The sequence below is a fragment of the Lactuca serriola genome, chromosome 2, assembly GCF_051521515.1.
Source record: "Lactuca serriola cultivar US96UC23 chromosome 2, Lser_US96UC23_V15, whole genome shotgun sequence".
Lineage (NCBI taxonomy): Eukaryota > Viridiplantae > Streptophyta > Magnoliopsida > Asterales > Asteraceae > Lactuca > Lactuca serriola.
The window spans coordinates 17,237,504-17,256,334 of NC_136409.1; the positions used below are offsets into that span (position 1 = coordinate 17,237,504).

General features: G+C 42.4%; 1 non-coding gene across 1 annotated transcript; it reads left to right on the plus strand.

The window, feature by feature from the left end:
* Positions 1–3,485: 3,485 nt before the first annotated feature.
* Positions 3,486–3,592, plus strand: LOC145091116 (small nucleolar RNA R71). Its single transcript, XR_013702004.1, has one exon. It is a non-coding gene; the product is annotated as a small nucleolar RNA R71 (small nucleolar RNA).
* The last annotated feature ends 15,239 nt before the right edge of the window (positions 3,593–18,831 follow it).

Here is an 18,831-nt window from a genome sequence, read left to right on the forward strand (position 1 = left end):
CTTCCCCATAAACCTCGCCAACATATAATCGGGAACCTTATCACCATGATGCTTGTGATTTATTGAAAAAGTAATAAGGCGGTGTAAAAATCGGAAAACAGGATTTCGAATTTGCGACTCACTCGAGTCACGAGTGTTGTACTCATGATTAGAAATGCCCCACCAAAACTGCACATCCATAATACCCGGAACAAAATCCCGAACACATCCAAGCATAAACGGAATGAAAAACGGAGATTGCGTCTCCACTTCCGTATAGAGCCCCATACGCTAAGCAAATTCTCGAAGACTACACTCACGATATACACCACCCAAACGAAACACAAGTGCCCGGTTGTAGGTGAAATCAAGGGTGCGTTCCTCGAAGCATACGGTAGAGAAAAACTCTACCGATAATTCTCGGTACACGGGTTCTTGAATAGCGAATAAATTCCTCCACCCATGACAAGTGAACGAAAATTGATCTCCAACATAAGTCTTCGACCAATAACGTTCCAACTCCGCTACCATTCCCACTCCACCAAGCCATCCCCAATCGATAATTGGGGCTATTGCAAACTCCCGATTGTATAACCATCCAAGCCGATTCTCGTAGGTTGTTAGCAACGGTCGGGGAATGTTTTGAGGAAACTGGTATAAGGGATGTATGATTGCCACATCTATCAGGTTTTCCTCCTGCTGAACAGCTCGTCGTGGTCCCATTTCTGCAAACAAAAGCAAACCAAAGCAGCAAACAACCAACACATTAAAACATATTAAACTGGTCTGCCAGAAGTCACGACGTGGCCAGGCTATGCCACGTCGTGGGCCGTATCGCACACAGTTTCTGAATCGGTCTTTTTTACAAGCGATTTCCACAAAAATAATGCTTGGGGTTTGTTCATATGGACGTTTAAATGTCATGCAATCTAAAATCAGCCACTATATTCAACCAATTTCGTGAATCATTCAAACCCTAATCACGAAAACTTGAAATTGGAAGAAATAATTACAAAATAATGAATAAAACACATACCAAATGGATTAATTAGCAAGATCTTGCAAAGAAATTGGAAGTATAATAAGAAATTAGCTGTGGGGTTGTGATGTTCCCGTGAGTGCGGCAGTCTCCAAGTGGGGGATGAGGTTTCTCGGTCAAAGGGTTTTAAGCAATTGGTCCCCCCCTGTTTTTTAAAGGCCACGACGTGGCTGGCTATGCCCACGTCGTGGACCTTAAATCTTTCTTAAGATCGCGCATTCTAATTTAACCCACGACGTGGCTGGGCTATGCCCACGTCGTGGAAACTGCCAGATGCAAAATTTTATTTATCATATTGACTAATTTCTTTGCATATCATTCATTATTTAAAGTTCCCTACAGTTAATTCTCTACTTATTACTGGTTTTTAGATGATGAATTGATGTCTTTCCTAATTAAAAATAAAGAAAAGAAAAAATTGCAAACCAAACTCGGGTTGCCTCCCGAGAAGCGCTTCTTTTTTTTCTTGGAGTCTTGAGCTGGACTCCGTGCCTTCTACGTTGAATATTCGGAAGAGTCCACCATTAAGATCTTTTGTTCCTTGAACCGCTGCTTGTAAGCTTGAACTCGTCTTTTATACGCTTTCTTGGAATTCTCCTTTTTAGCCTTTCCTTCTTCTTCAAGCTTGCGTTTTGTGCCCTTTGTTTGTTCCTTGCACTCCATAGCATTCTCCTCTTCTTTCACCCCCGGCTTTGTGACTCTTGAAGTGACCTCCTCTTCATCACTTGTCATTTCCTCGTCCTCTTTGCTCACCCAAGAAGGCGGACTCTTGTAAGCTATGACTTCAATCAAATACGGAACAGATGCCCTTGGTTTTGTCCTTTTGTCTTGATGAACTGCCTTTATCTCTTCTTCCATAAGCTTTTCCAGCTCTTCTAGTTCATTCTCCTCATTAATTGTGAACACCTCTTCTTTATCTTCTTGAAAGTCATCTCTTATCCCGAAGACTTCTTGTTCATCCCCAACCCTCAAAGTGAGCTTGGACTCGCGGATATCAACAAGGGCACCAGCAGTGTTAAGCAATGGCCGACCAAGGATTATCGGAACATCCGTGTCTTCTTTCATGTCCAAGACTACAAAATCTATTGGAAAAACAAATTTTCCAATTTTCACCAAAATATCCTCCACTATGCCTCGGGGTTGTGTCACCGATCGGTTCGCCATGTGAATCTTCATTCTTGTAGCCTTCATCTTCTGAATCTCCAATTTTTGATAAAATGAAAAAGGCATTAGATTAATGCTAGCCCCAGAATCGGCTAAAGCATTAACCTTCATTTTATTCCCAAACTCGCATGGAAGAGTGAGGCGTCCAGGATCCCCCATCTTTTCTGGTGTTTCTCCCATCACAGCTTTTGAAGTTTGCTCACTTAGAATCACTATAGACTGCTTCTTTAATTGCCTTCGCGTATCTATCAAGTCTTGCAGTAATTTCTGGTTCTCGGGAGCTTTGGATAAGGACTCAACAAAGGGAGTATTAATTGGAATCCCTTTCACATGCTTCACAAACTCTAAATGTTCCTTCTCCAGTTGACTAAGTGTTGTGCGGGTGGGAAATGGCATAGGTGGATGATAATCTGCAATAGGCTCAAAAGATTTTTGTTCAGACTTGCGCCACGTCGTGGCCAGAGGAGTGCTACGTCGTGGCGCTCCTGGTTCAGCACTTGATTTCTTGGGCTGCTGCGGTTCTTCTTCCAACGCCTCCAGGAACTCAGATATTGTATCTTCTTCAGTATCGATGGCCATTACGTGAGATTGGGCTTTTACTTCGGGATTCTTCGGGGACAATTTTTCATGAACTAAAGTGGCTAGTTGACCAAATTGTACTTTAAGGTTATGGATGGAGGCTTGCTGGTTCTTTATCAATGTTTGTTGTTCCATGATAGCGGAATCCGTGGCATCATGTCTTTTTTCCGAAGCCTCCATAAACTTCATCAAAATGGTCTCTAGGTCGGGTTTCTTCTCAATTGGTGGCTGCTCCTTTTGGTAAAAGCCTCGACCTGTCTGCCTAAACTTCTCTTCTTTTTGCTTCTTATACTCTTCATATGGCAGCCACTCCCTCTTTGGTTTTCTCCAGTCCTCATCAAGCTTATCCCCACTAGAGTAGCACACTTGAGCTTTTCTGTTCCCAAATTCATCCACATTGCAGTCCTTGGTCAAGTGTGGACCACTGCATCGCTCGCACCCCACTCTTATGGCATGTATCAACTGGTCCATTTGTGTTATCCTGTGATCCATGTTATTTAGCATGGCCATGACAGCTGCAATTTCTTCCGTTTGGGCCCCTCCACCGCCTTTGCTTCCGTCTTGCCTCGGGTTATGGTATTCGCGGGAGTGTTTCGCGAATTCTTCAATTAGCTCCTTGACCTCCCTTGGATTTTTCTTTGTCAACGGTCCTTGAGAATCAAGGAGTTGTCTTGTCATCACATTGACCCCATCATAAAAGATTGACATCTCTTGCTGCACATTTAGGTCATGTTGCGGGCAATTTCTGAGTAAGCCCTTGTACCGCTCCCATGCTTCGTATAGTGACTCCCCCGGTTGTTGCTCGAAGTTGGCTATCGCCTTCTTGAGTTTGGCTATCTTGGATGGCGGGCAGAACTGGTCCAGGAATTGCTCACGCATTTGAGCCCAAGTGGTGATTGTACCCGGTGGGAGTGCTTTTAACCACTCCTTAGCAGCTCCTTTGAAAGTGATGGGAAGCATCCTAAGCAAGACTGTATTTCTGGTGACATTTGGGACATTGAAGTAATCCGCAATGTCGCTGACTTCGTCTAGATGCTTAAAAGCATCCTCATGGTCCTTCCCGAAAAATGGGATGTCCTTCAGTGCTGTCAATATGTGTCCCTTCAGCTCGAATGTGGCAGTGGCAGGAATTTCGGGTTGGACTAAACCGGGACCCACATCTTCTCGGATCCGCTTCTTGTATGCTCCCATGGTCATTTCTTCAATTGTTGCCATCTCGTTCCTTGTCTCGTTCTCGGGTTCACTTGTGTGTTCTTCAAATTCTGGCTCGGTATCGTATTCGGACTCGGTTTGCACGGGTGTATGGTCCAGGTGCTCAATATTGCTCTTGTGCTTCGCTGATGAACTTGACTCTCTTGTCTTCTTCCCTGACTTCCTAGAAAAGGTTGACTTCAATTCTTGTAAGGGCGACTTTTTCTTGTGAAGTGCAGACTCTGGATCTTCAAGTGGTGGCACCAAGTGTGTGTTTGAGCTTCTGGTCATGAACTCCTGCAACTTGCTAAACTAAAAACGTAAAACTGAACTAAAATAAGAAAAACTAAATACAAACTAAAATTAAAAAATTTGGCTGTCCACGTCGTGGCAAGTGTATGGCCACGTCGTGGACTCTGTGATTAACAGAAAATTATTTTATTTTGCTGAAAAATTAACTTTTTGTGGCTTTGACTCCACAAGAAGGATCGATTAGTTTAATGCAAATAAATAAGCTAAAAACTAAGCCGTTCCCCGGCAACGGTGCCAAAAACTTGATGTGCACAAAAGTACCCACTAATTTTAATATTTATAACCTAACAAACTTAGACTATCTATGCACTTATAGGCAGTGTACCTAGTCAGATTACAGTATAGCTTAGGTAAGTCGGGTGTCGATCACAGGGAACGGTGTTCTAATTAATTTACTTACTATTAAATTAACCTAATTTATTTAACAAGTTTAATAAGGGTTTTTATCTGGTTTTACAAGATCAGATGAACTTAAATCAAATTCAATAAGTAAAAATACACTCTTGCTTAGTTTGAATCCACTTCTCCCTTATGGCTAGCTAACAATTACGGATTACTAAGTTGGTTTTTAGTTATATTAGTAATTTAGTTCTATCTTACCAATACTTAACTAATTCATGTCAAACCATGTATGTTCACACATAATTAAACACAAAACTAATTATAGATGTAAATATGCTATGTAAGATTTGTTGTGTAAACGCAATTATGATCACAATTCACGTTCTCTAGCACATCTAAACTTTATTTATTCTAATTACTAACTAAGATTGGTCAATCCTAGCTCTAACAATTCAATGTTCACTAAATTATTAGGTAAACAGGTTCATGCAGTTTAATGGTCACTAAGCTACACAGAACATGCAAATAAGCAATTAGATAAACAAACAATAACATGCTAGGTCATACAAATCAAACACAAGCAAATTTTTACCAACTAAGCTCAATCCATAATCATATAACTATTCATAAGTTTAAAGCTTCATCTAGCTAAACAAGAGTAGCTAGATTCAGCTGCTCATTATAGTAATTAAACTAACACAACTAAAACTAATAAAAGACATGTTCTAAAAGTAAACCTTTACTTCTTTTGGTATTGAAAACCCTCTTCAGAACCTTTCTTTCGCTCTGAAACGTCTCCTGGAACTCTTTTTCTTCTGCCAAAAGCTCCACTTTTCGTAATAATCAGGACTTATATAATACTCAAAAAACCCGCGCCACGTCGGGGCCAGATGCGCCACGTCGTGGGCTTCAAGCAATCCGTATCCTTCAAGGAAATCCTCCGCGTCGCGATGTTTATCTTCTGGAACACCCGTGCCACGTCGTGGGCTTCATCGCCACGTCGTGAATTGAGCTTTTATCGTGAATTTATTATTTTCTTGTCTTCCAAGCCTCCCATGTTCCCCATTTTGTCACCTTTTGTCCCTCTCTTCGAAAATCCTTTATATTGACTGAAAATAACAATTTAAACTCATAAGTATCATTATTCTAAACATATTATCAATTTATTACTAAAAATGTACTTAAATATCGCCTAAAAATAAGTATAAATATGGCAATATCATGGTCTTAAGAAGGAAGGAGAAAAGCTTGAGGAAGCAAGTAGAGACCAAAGGAACCCGAGTTTGTGCACCTTCTACAGCTCATTGAAGATAAAAAGTTGTAACCTTGCTCATTCATTTGTCAGATCCCTCTTTGGGGAGATTTAGGGATTTTATAAGCCATTTTTGGTGGCCAATCATGTTTGCAAACATGGTTGGGGGTTAAAGCTTCTGAATCACATCATTTTAGGGGTCACTAGGCAGATTTGAGTTGCTTTTGCACCCATGAAAGGCCCCATGCATCTTAAGAGCTTGTTTTATGTCTTTTTGAGCTCAAAGTCCCATGCAAGCACGTAAAGTTTGTAACTTTACGTGCTAGATTGATTGTAGAAGCTTGGATCTATCTTTTGATCAAAGGTTGTACATCAAAAATCAAGGATTTAGAGTGTGGACGTGACCGACTCGGTTAATCCGTTCTTGGACTCGACGAGTCCGAGGCTTTGAGCCCTATATCTGTTGAGGGTCAAAGGAACCCAGTTGAGTGTTAGAAGGGTTGTAACCAGACAGGAAGAGATACCCAATGCATTGGACGTGATTTTAGACCCGGAGTTCATGGGACTCGGTGAGTGCTAGAACAGACTCGGCGAGTCCAAGGCAATCTCCTTAAGTTTGGAGATGAACTCGACGAGTTATTCATCAACTTAGCGAGTCGAGGACAGGACTTATTCATCAGATGAAGGTGGACTCGACGAGTGTTCATACAACTCAGCGAGTCGGATGAGGTTCATGCGATGTTCATAGGAGAGAGTAACTTGTCGAGTTGACGGCCCAACTCGAAGAGTTAGGTCATTGATGAGGACGAGTAAAGGGTGAGGGACTCGGCAAGTTGACGGCCCAACTCGGCGAGTCGGGTCAACTTGAAGTTGACTTTGACTGGACTTGGATTGACCCTGTTTAGGGTTGTACGTGTTGTGTGTTGACTTGAAGGTTGTTGTGTAGGGATTGAGGAGTCGGAGGGAGTCGACTTGTGCGCCAAGGATAATTCAAACACTGCACGACACTGAGGTGGGTTGCCTTTCCAGTAAGGGTGGGTCTAAGGCCACAATGTCGTCCCACCAAAAAGGGGTATTTAGAAGATAATGGTCTTTGTGATAATTATCTTGGTCTGGTTATGTGTTGGATATGAGATTTATCTGGATGATATGTTATGTGTATAGTAGGGATTAGTTTCCCTAACAGTAGTCCTTAGGACCCAAGGGTAGGTCAGTACCCGGATATGCCTGACTGTATGTTTATATCTGTTGATTGTATGCTAGTGGTAGGGGTGAAATAGTTTCCAGTTACCGGTTGAAAGATACTGATGACGGATACCGGTTGAAAGATACTGATGTTGATTATCGGTTGCAAGATACCGATGATGGTTACCGGTTGAAAGATACCGATGAAGGTTACCGGTTGAAAGATACCGACGATATTGTATGGTATGTGGTATGATGGGGGAACTCACTAAGCTTTGTCCTTACAGTTTTGGTTTTGGTTTCAGGTACCTCTTCATCGAAGGGGAAGGAGCCAGCGGTGTAGCATCGCATCACACACACACTCATGGTTTCCACAAGGAGTTTTTGGGACTATACTCTGATTTTCATTACTTTTGATGTTATGGTTTGGGACACAACAATATGATTTCGTGAAGTGTTGTTTATTTGACAATATTTTGGTAAAAATGTTTATGGAATTGTTAATTCAAAATGATATTTTCGGGATTGAATGTTGGGATGTTACGATAATATTGATAGTTAATAGTGTTATATATATATATATATATATATATATATATATATATATATATATATATATGTATGTATAAGAGTAAAATCAGGTTTACTGTTAGTAGGCCTCATTCACGAAGCCGGTCTATAAGGGGGTATAAGGTTACTGCTTATAAAATGGCAGTTTAATGGGTGTCAACTATCACCCGCCGCTTCCTTGACTGGTAGAGGGTCGTTAGCCGAACGGGTTTGACAGGACTCTAATTCTCCCTTCATTATAACTATAATGATAAATATAAAGTAACTAAACCTCTTATAAATTCACAATCTTAGTTACTTAGGAAAATGTGAATTTGGTGCTAACCCACGAAATTCACACTTTGTACCTTACCAAGTCGTTGGTGGAGCGTGTGTTGGTAACCGGCACATTGATTAGGTGATAATATCAAGGGTACCAAGTGAATTCACATGGTTATTCACACCTTGTTTTGTGATCCTCGGCATCCCAGTCACAAAATTTGAGAGGGCACAATCGAGATTGAAACATGCCATTGAAAATTCCAATGAATCTCAAAAGATCTAGGAGTTTCAAATCCAACTAAAACCTAATAAATTACTTCATTTTTCATGGTGGAAATTGATGAATCGTCATTCGCCTACCTTCAAATATCCTATAGCTTGGATTACGGCATCCCTCTTCCAAGTTATAAAATATTGTGTTGGGTCCTAGCCTTAATATTTCATATTGGGTGTTATATTAAGGATTTAAAAATCAATTAACTTGAATATCTCCCATTGTAGATGTCTGGTTCAGACAACTATGATCTTCCCAAATCCCTTGTAACAAGCTTTCCTAATGAAGACTGTAATGACGTGAAAATTTAAAACAATTTTTCATTTTTAAAACAAAACATATCTCACATAAATCATCCCAAAACTCAATGTATCAAATGTTATCACAATAAATGTAATGCCCCAAAATACGGGCCAAAATTTTTATTTTTAATTAAGTGATTTGCAAAACGTTTGTAACAAAATATCATTCGACCATATCATTTAATAAAACATGTCTCGTGTCTGTAAACCAAAACGTAAATAATAATAATATCAGAGTATAAAACCCAGAATGTCTCATAGTGCGGAAAAACAAGAGCGTGTGTATGATATGCCGCTACCGCGCCAGCTCCTTCCCCTTGGCTGAAGTGGTACCTGAAACAACAACTAAAAACAGTAAGCACGAAGCTTAGTGAGTTCCCCCACTGTACCACATACCATATAACCACATATCATACATATATTGCCAGGCATATCTGGGTGCCCGACCTACCCCTTCGGTCCTCTCGACCGGATATTAGCTAGCATATCTGGGTGCTGGCCTCCCCTTCGGTCCTCTCGACCGGATACTAACTAGCATATCTGGGTGCTGATCTCCCCTTCGGTCCTCTCGACCGGATGTTGGGGACTATTTCACCCCCTACTACTACCATATAACACATATCACATAATCTATCTAGCATGGTTGGGCATGACTGCCCCTTTGGCCCTATCGACCGGTAAACCGGGGACTATCTCCCCTACTGTCACTAGCACATAGCATTATATCATACAAGCACATAAACATAACACAGGTGGTAGCAACCCTAGATGAATATCACAGATACAATCATCTAATCATACAACTCCTACTAGTGGGCCGACATTGTGGTCGTAGACCCACTGCTACTGGAAGGTAACTTACCTCGAAAGTAGCTGCTGAAAGTCTGCTTGCTGAGCGCCTGACTGCTGAACCGGTAATCCTCTGGCTATAAATCATGAACATAGATTAGTCACTCATAAATACCCTTAGGTCAAATGACTGACCCTCCCTTGGTCCAAGGTCAACTCCTTGGTCAAAGTCAACGTCCAGTTGACTGGACTCGCCGATTCCTTCTCCTACTAACCCGGTCCTACTCGACAAGTCCTTCTTCCCACTCACTGATTCACCCTTAACTCACTACTTGGGATGATTGAACCGACTCGTGATCCGACTCGCCGAGTCCAGGAACAACTCGCCGAGTCCCCACGAGCAGATCTCCTGCTCACTCCAAATCCTCACCAGAGCATTTTTTTGAGGATTTGGGTTTCTGGGACTACTTCTACACGCTAAATTGCTAATTCCGCGTGTAGATACGAAGGGTTGGACTTCCAACAATTAAACCCCTCTCACTCAGTAACAGTTCATCTGACTCGCCGAGTTTGAAGAACAACTCGTCGAGTACCAGGCAATCTTCATAGAACTCGCCGAGTTGTTCCTCCAACTCGCCGAGTCTAAGGCCATCTTCATAAAACTCGCCGAGTTCCGCTTTGGGACTCGCCGAGTCCCTTCAACCCACTTCCCATACAGACCAAATATGAGACATGCAACGCTTCCAAACCATAGATCTATGTTCCTAGGGCATGCTTATCACGTAAAGTTGCAAACTTTACGTGCATGCATGGCCCTACAAGCTCCAAAAGGAAAATCCAAGCTTTTATGAGGTCATACACTAAATGGGGACCTCAATCACTCCAACCATAGAGACTTTATACTCCTAGTACGTCCATATAGTCTAGATCTAAAGTCCTTTCGGATCATTAAGCACAAACACAAGGAGTATGGTGTTTTAGGGCTTGAAAACCACCATTTTATGGACAAAAAGGGGATCTAATGAACTAGTGATCAAGGTAGGAACTTTTCTACCTGAATGGAAGCCTCTTGCAGGGTAGATGTTGGATCTACTTCCCCTCCTTGCACTCCTCCACCTCCTTCTTCTTCTCTTAAGCTTCAAACTTCCTTCACAAGGCCAAAATCACTCACAAGGACAAAAAGGGGCTAGGGTTTCGCTCTTTAGCTCTCTGGAAGTGTTAGGGACAAAGGAGGCCAAGTTAGAGCGTTTAAATAGGGTGAAAACACCCGAATTAGGGTTTTTGCCCAAACAGGGTTTACACGCCGAGTCCAAAATTCAGTCCCCGCGTCTTATCCCGCTCCTACTCGGCGAGTTGGTCCATCAACTCGCCGAGTCCAAGACCAAAAATGCATTATTTTAAAAATATTAGTTACAAGGAGTATGTACTGGGAACCAGGTGCTACAAATCTCCCCCACTTATCTTAGACTTCATCCTCGAAGTCTGCTGCTCGATCCTGAAACAGCTCAGGGTAGTGCTCCATCATCTCTTCCACCGGCTCCCAAGTCCACTCCGATCCCTTCCAATGCTGCCATTGCACCTTCACGAGTTCCACCCTTTTGTTCCTCAGATCCTTCGACTTCTTGTCGAGGATTGCCACAGGCCGTTCGATGTAATTCAGGCTGTCATCGACCTGAATATCCTCCAAAGGCACCACTGCCGAGTCGTCCACCAAACACTTCCGCAACTGAGAGACGTGGAAAGTGATGTGGATCTGGCTGAGTTCGGCTGGCAGGTCCAACCTATACACCACCTTCCCACCCGGGCTACAACCCTGAATGGCCCGATGTACCTTGGGCCTAAATTTCCTCTCTTTCTGAATCGGATGACGCCTTTCCATGACGACACCTTCAGAAGAACCATATCCCCGACTTGGAATTCCAAGTCTGAACGGCGCTTGTCGGCATAACTTTTCTGCCGACTCTGAGTAGTCTGAAGCCTGCTCCAGACCTGCTGAATCTTCTCTGTCGTCTGGAGCACCACTTCAGTGCTTCCCATGACCCTCTGGCCAACCTCTCCCCAACATATCGGGGTCCTGCATCTCCGTCCGTACAACATCTCGAAGGGAGGACGGTCAATACTCACGTGGTAGTTGTTGTTGTATGAGAACTCAGCTAAAGGAAGATAGGTATCACAACTACCACCGAAATCTAACACACATGCCCACAACATATCCTCAAGAGTCTGGATGGTCTGCTCACTCTGACCATCCGTCTGCAGGTGAAAGGCAGTGCTAAAATGCAGATGAGTGCCGAGCTCATCATGAAACTTCTTCCAAAACCTGGAAGTAAAACACACACCTCTGTCTGAAAACCATTAATACTGGCACCCCGTACCGCGCCACTATCTCCCTGATATAGATGTCGACCAACTTCTCGGCCGAGATGCTCTTCTGAATCGGGATAAAATGGGCGCTCTTGGTCAATCGATCCACGATGACCGATATAGAATCCACTCCTCGTGCGGTCCTGGGAAGCTTCGTGATAAAATCCATCGTAATATCTTCCCATTTCCACAACGGGATATCCAACGGATGCATCTTTCCGTACGGTCTCTGATGCTCGGCCTCGACCTTCCTGCAGGTCAAGCACCGCTCGATGTACCAATCCAGATCCCGCTTCATGCAGGGCCACCAATAGTCCAGACGAAGATCCCTATACATCTTTGTCGCCCCGGGATGAATGGAGAATCGGGATTTGTGCGCCTCCTCCATCAAGATCTGGCGCATGCCTCTGAGGTATGGCACCCACACCCTGCGGTGTAATGTCAATAATCCCCTGCTGTCATAGTCGAAGGAGGAAACCTAACCCACTATGCGCTCACTCTTCCGATGTTCCGCCTTCAGGGCCTCCTGCTGGGCCTCCTGAATCCGCTCCAAAAGCGGAGTCACCACTGTCATCCGCATGCAAATATCCCTGATCGGCGTCGCCTTACGGCTAAGCGCATCGGCCACCACATTGGCCTTCCCCGGTTGGTAAAGGATCTCACAATCATAATCCTTCACCACATCAAGCCACCGACGCTGCCTCATGTTCAAATTCGGTTGATCCATGAGGTACCTCAAACTCTTGTGGTCCGTGTAAATGGTACACCGAACCCCGTATAGGTAATGTCGCCAAATCTTGAGGGCAAAGACCACCGCCCCCAACTCTAAATCATGCGTCGGGTAGTTCGCCTCGTGAGGCTTCAGCTGCCTCGAAGCGTAGGCAATGACGTGCCCTCTCTGCATCAGTACCGCGCCCAACCCCGAAATGGACGCGTCACAATATACCACAAAATCCTCTACGCCCTCGGGCAAAGCTAAGATTGACGCCTCACACAATCTCTGTCTCAGAACCTCGAACGCTGCCTGCTGCTCAGGCCCCCATCGAAAGACCACAACTTTCTTAGTCAACCGTGTCAGGGGTACGACTATCTTGGAGAAGTCCTAAATGAATCTCCGATAGTAGCCTGCTAAACCCAGGAAACTCTGAATCTCAGATGGAGACTTCGGAACCTCCCATCTCATCACGGCCTCTATCTTGGCCGGGTCAACCAGTATACCATTCTGGTTGACAAGGTGCCCCAGGAATTGCACCTCGCGCAACCAAAACTCGCACTTGGAGAACTTGGCGTACAAGCTCTCCCTCCTCATGGTCTCCAAAACCTCTCTCAGATGCTCCTCGTGCTCCTCCTGCATCTTGGAATAAACCAAGATGTCATAAACAATTTTGAACTTAAAATATTGATCTAGCCTCCGCTTAACCACATAAACAATTTCCTCAAATAAATAATGGCTCTCAAAGGCTAGATTAATCCCTTCCTATAATCCCTCAGAAGGGTAAAAGACCATTTTACCCCTCCAAGGCCCAAAGGTCCAAATGTTGACCAAAACCCTAAAAGTCAACGAAAGTCAACAGAAGGCAGTACGCGGGGCGTACCAACTCTGTACGGGGGGCTTACTCCGGCTATCCAGAATCGGGGATCTCGACCCTTACGCGGCGCGTTCTGGGATTTACACCCAGCGTAAGTCCTAGTTTCATGCTCTTAATGGTTTTGGTATGAATCGGCTAAGACACAAACTCATATTCCAGATCTAGCCCTTCTAATGCCTCTTAACCCATAAAGTCGAAACCTTTAAGCCTTTGCATGGCTGTAAAGGTCACCAATCACTCCAAACTCTTATCCTCTTTTCTCATTAAGACCTTAACTCATGCATGACTCAAGATTAACGATCAAGATTGGGTTTTTATGGATCTACAACACATTTTATACTGAAATGGGGTAGATCAAGGCTTATGGAGACCATTTACTTATAAAGTCTCCATCTTTGGACAAAACCCTAAAAAATTGGTCCATAATGCACAAATCCAAAATGATGAAGAAATTTTTGAGCTTTTTACCTCCAAGTGGTGCTCCAACCTCTGTAAAGCTCATATCCAAAGCTTGCACTCCAACTCTAGCTTCCACAATGGCCCTCTCTTCTTCTTCACAAACACACAATGAAACTTTCAAGCTCAAAAGCACGCACACAGGCTTAAAACGAAGGTTAGCTCTCTCTTTGGGTTTCACTCTCTGAAAATGGTGGCTAAGGTGAAGGCCATAACATTCCTTTTATAGTGCTCATGCCTCATTTAGGGTTTTGAGTCTAGACCCACTACGCCCAGCGTACTGGGTAGAGTCCACATCCAATGCACGCTCATGAGTACGCGCATCGTACTCTTTAGTACGCCCAGTGTACTCATTTGCTACACTTTTCTTTTTGGGCTAAATTTGACAACTTTGAAAAAGAAGAAGGGTTAGAGAGATATTCCTAAATATCGGGGTGTTACAATTCTCCCCCACTAGAATCAGACTTCACCCTCGAAGTCTCAAGCCGCAAATAACTCCGGATGCTGCTCCCGCATCTCCGACTCCGACTCCCAAGTCAGCTCGAACCCTCTTCGATGTTGCCACTGGACCTGAACCAGAGGCACCTCTTTATTCCTCAAAACCTTGATCTTCCAATCCAAGATCGCAATCGGCCTCTTAATGTAATTCAGGCTCGTGTCCACCTAAATGTCCTCTAGTGGTACCACTGCTGTCTCATCGGCCACACACTTCCTTAACTGGGATACGTGGAAGGTATCATGGATTTGAATCAACTCCTCGGGTAGCTCCAAACGGTATGCTACCTTACCCACCCTAGCGATCACCCTGAAAGGTCCAATGTATCGGGGTCCCAACTTTCCCCTCTTCCTGAATCGGATCACTCCCTTCCAAGGAGATACCTTCAGGAGTACAAGGTCTCCAACTTGGAACTCAAGCTCAGATCGTCGCCTATCCGCGTAACTCTTCTGGCGAATCTGGGCTGTCAGTAACCTCTGTCTGACCTGCTGAATCTGCTCAGTCGTCTTAAGCACTATCTCAGTGCTACCCATCACTCGTTGTCCCACCTCTCCCCAACAGATGGGGGTCCTACACCTCCTCCCATATAACAACTCAAAGGGAGGCATACCAATACTTGAGTGGTGGTTGTTGTTGTAGGAAATCTCAGCCAAAGGTAGGTATGTATCCCAACTTCCACGGAAGTCCATGACACATGCTCGAAGCATGTCCTCAAGCGTCTGTATCGTCCGCTCACTCAGTCCGTCTGCTTGTAGGTGATAAGCGGTACTCAAGTGCAACCTCGTACCCAACTCCTCATGAAACTTCTTCCAGAACCTGGAAGTGAAACGTACATCTCGGTCTGACACAATTAAGATCGGCACCCCATGCCGTGACACCACCTCCCTCACATATATCTCTGCCAGCCTCTCTGCATAAGAGCCCACACTAATAGTAAGGAAGTGAGCGCTCTTTGTCAGTCGATCCACAATCACCCAAAGTGCACCAACATCCCTCGCGGTCCTCAACAATTTGGTGATGAAATCCATAGAAATATGTTCCCACTTCCACTGGGGAACCTCTAGTGGCTGCAACTTTCCACGCGAATGCTGGTGCTCGGCCTTAACCCGGCGACAGGTCAAGCACCTCTCTACTACCCATGCAACATCCCTCTTCATGTAGGGCCACCCGTAATCTCTATTCAGGTCCAAATACATCTTAGTGGCCTCGGGATGGATCGATAATCTCGATCTGTGCGCCTCATCCATCAATATGTTATGTGCCCCGCCCATAAACGACACCCATATCCGATTGTGAAAGGTCATAAGCCCTCGGCTATCGGTAACAAACTCGGATACCTGCCCAATCACCTGCTCTCTCTTACGGTTCTCCGGTCTCACAGCCTCTGCCTGGGCCTCTCGGATGGTATCCAATATCGGAGTCATCACCGTCATCATCATGCATATATCTCGAATCGGGGCACTCTCCGCCTTGCGGCTCAAAGCATCGGCTACTACGTTAGCCTTGCCCGGGTGGTACAGGATCTCACAGTCATAATTCTTTACCACATCCAACCATCTCCTCTGGCTCATGTTCAGGTTGGTCTGATCCATCAGATACTTCAAACTCTTGTGGTCCGTGTATATGGTACACCGAACCCTATACAAACATACTAGTAAACTTTAATGGGTATAGTTTAGAGGATCAATACTTACTATTTTCTAGAACAGAGAAATATACATGAGTCAGTACATTCATACTACTACTACTTAATACAAAAGTATACTACTCAAATACTAGAATGAGAAGAAACTTACATACTATAACAAGAAAAAGATAACTAAAATGTGAGCTACTTCATGGCATAGCAATATACTTGCTATGTCACGTTTTGTAACTAGAGTCTCCTGGAGGGAGAGCATGAGTTTGTGTATAGATCTATACGGGACCGACAATCCCACATCCTGACTGTTAGCTACAGTTTGGCCTGCAGGCCAAGGGGTAACAAATGTCATACCATTTTTGACGTCTAAAGAACATCGTGTCTTATACTAGTCTATCAAGTATTGTTACAACCTTATCACATTTTAAACCTAAATTAACCAGTTTGGTTTTAAATGTAGTTAATGCATTAGTAGTGTATTTTATACAAAAGTACTATACATCTTCATTATTTTCCTTTACATTCATTTATATGAGATATGCATACTATTTTTCTAGTAAAGATAGTTCATAATTACGGAAAACAATACAGTTTATACTATTTCAAGTACAAATATACACTTTACACTATTTTCAAAAAGAACAAAACATACGAATAGTTTGGTCTTGGGAAAAAGACTACTTTTTTCATTTAAGCAGAAAATATAGGATTTTCTGGGAGGAATACAAACATTTTATGATACAAATGCAAACACTTGACACTAAAATACTTATGAACTCACCAACTTAAATGTTGATACTCTCTTTCAAAATAACTTGTATTCTCAGGAAACCAGTAGACAGGTACACTAGCAGATTTTGAGAAGACGGAGCATATTCAAGACTCGTCTTTTATTTCTGATTATACATTTTTGGTGTCTTGCAAACTGTACAAAGAACACACATGTATTTAACTATTCTATTAATGCAATGAATGTTGTTGCTTGTTTTACTATTATGCATTGTTATGATCCCGTACATGACGTCCTCCACCCCTGGATGTTTCCGCCAATCCGATTTGGGGGTGTGACACTTGTATTCTCAAGGACTCAGTGAACAGTTACTCGAGCCTTGGATCAAGATTATTTTACTACCTTTTGAGCAACCATACTTTATGTTATTTTTGTAATCGTTAAACAAGTACAATTTGTAAAACAATGAATGTTGGTATATTGTAATGTATGATGTTTGGTTGCTATGTTTCATTCATATTCAATTGTTATGATATTGTACATGAAGTCATCCGCCCCCAGACGTTTCCGCCGTTCTGGTTTGGGGGTGTGACAAATTGTTATGAGCTTCTCTAACAATTTTAACAACTAAGAAAAGTCTAGGTAATCTCAAGCTTCTTGGATTACTATAGCCAAATTAAAGGTTTAAAACAAGTATTGCACAATTGGATTCTAATTATATATTCACCAAATGTTCAAATGAGGAAACCTTAAGTCAACCACTTTTTCTCATATTGATTTTGCATCAAATTCTTGTTTTTGTTGAATTGTCCATTTAAGTTTTAGTTTAATTCTAGTTTTAATTTAAGTATTTCAAAAGACTATAACCCTCATTTTTACTTTTATTATAAAACACAAGTTTATTTTTTATTTTTATTATTATTATTTTTTTTTACAAAGAGTTTTTCATAGAGTTATAAAATTGAACCAATCTCTGCAGATTCGACCCCTTTACAACTATACACTATTCTAGTGTAAAAGATTAGGGTTATTAATTTTGTTGGTCTCAACAACCACCATCGTTATATCAAAAGCTAAATCTTTAGGATTTGAAGGCTACTAGAATGACCATTCACATGACTAATCGTTCAGTGACTCATCCTCGATGTATAGTTGAGGACATATTGGTAAAAAATGGGAAATTTGTTTTTCCAATTGATTTTTGCGTATTGGATATGAAAGAAGATAAAATGTCCCAATAATACTTGGACAACCTTTACTCAATACTGCTCGAGCCTTGGTAGACATTCGTGAGTTTAAGCTTACGTTGAGAGTTGGAGATGAAGAAGTTACTTTTGGAGTGACAAATGGATTTCAAAATAATTATGCTCAAGGAGAAGTTTTTAACATTGATGAAGAAAACGAGCTTGAAGAGTTGGAAAAATTAATCGAAGAAGAAATTCAGTCAATTCAACAAGTCAAGCGTACTAAGCCAAGAGCATCTATTCTAATAGTTTTGAAGTCTTTGCGTATAAAACTCCAACGTCTTTAGTAAGCGAGGAAAGTGACGAAGATATGGTATCGAGTGATGAAGAAGAAGATACCCAAGTTTTGGAACTGCTAACCTTTGTTGATGAGAAGGTTTCCACTATTAAACTAAAAAGTGAAGAAAAAGAGCAACCGAAACTTGTAGCAAATAAGGGAGTGAAAAGAAAGCTTGAAGAGGGTGATGCTAAGGTTAAAAAGGAGAATTCTAAAAAGGATCATATTAGGAGGCTGCAAGCGTACAAGAAGCGTTGGAAGGAACAAAAGGTGCAATTGCTGATTGAAAATCCTAAAGATTCAACGTGAGACGGCACAGAGTCTGGCTCACGACTCCAACAAAAAGAAGCGCTTATCGGGAGGCAACCTGAGTTCGATTTGCGATTTTCTTTTAGTTTTTTGCATTTTTAGTTAATTTTTTAGGTAATAATCATGAAAGCCATCTAAGCTTTTAAAAAAATAGCAAAAATCAAGTGTAGGGTTCATAAATATTGAGTGGTTAACTTTTATTTAGAAAGAAATGGAAGTTTTAAGAAAAAAAATGGAATTTTTGACAAATAAACTCGATAACACGTCGTGGTCTAAATACCACTTCGTGTTCATTTAATTTGGCCCGAACTACCAGCCCTAGCCCTGTCGAAAATACCCGATACCCGAATTACCCGCCCGATTTTTTCGGGTATCGGGTAAATTTTTTCGGGTAATTGGGTAACCCGATTTTTTTTCAAGTCGGGTATGATGAGATTTGGAATCGAGTTTGAATCTAATTCAAATATGAATCTAGAAATAGTAAT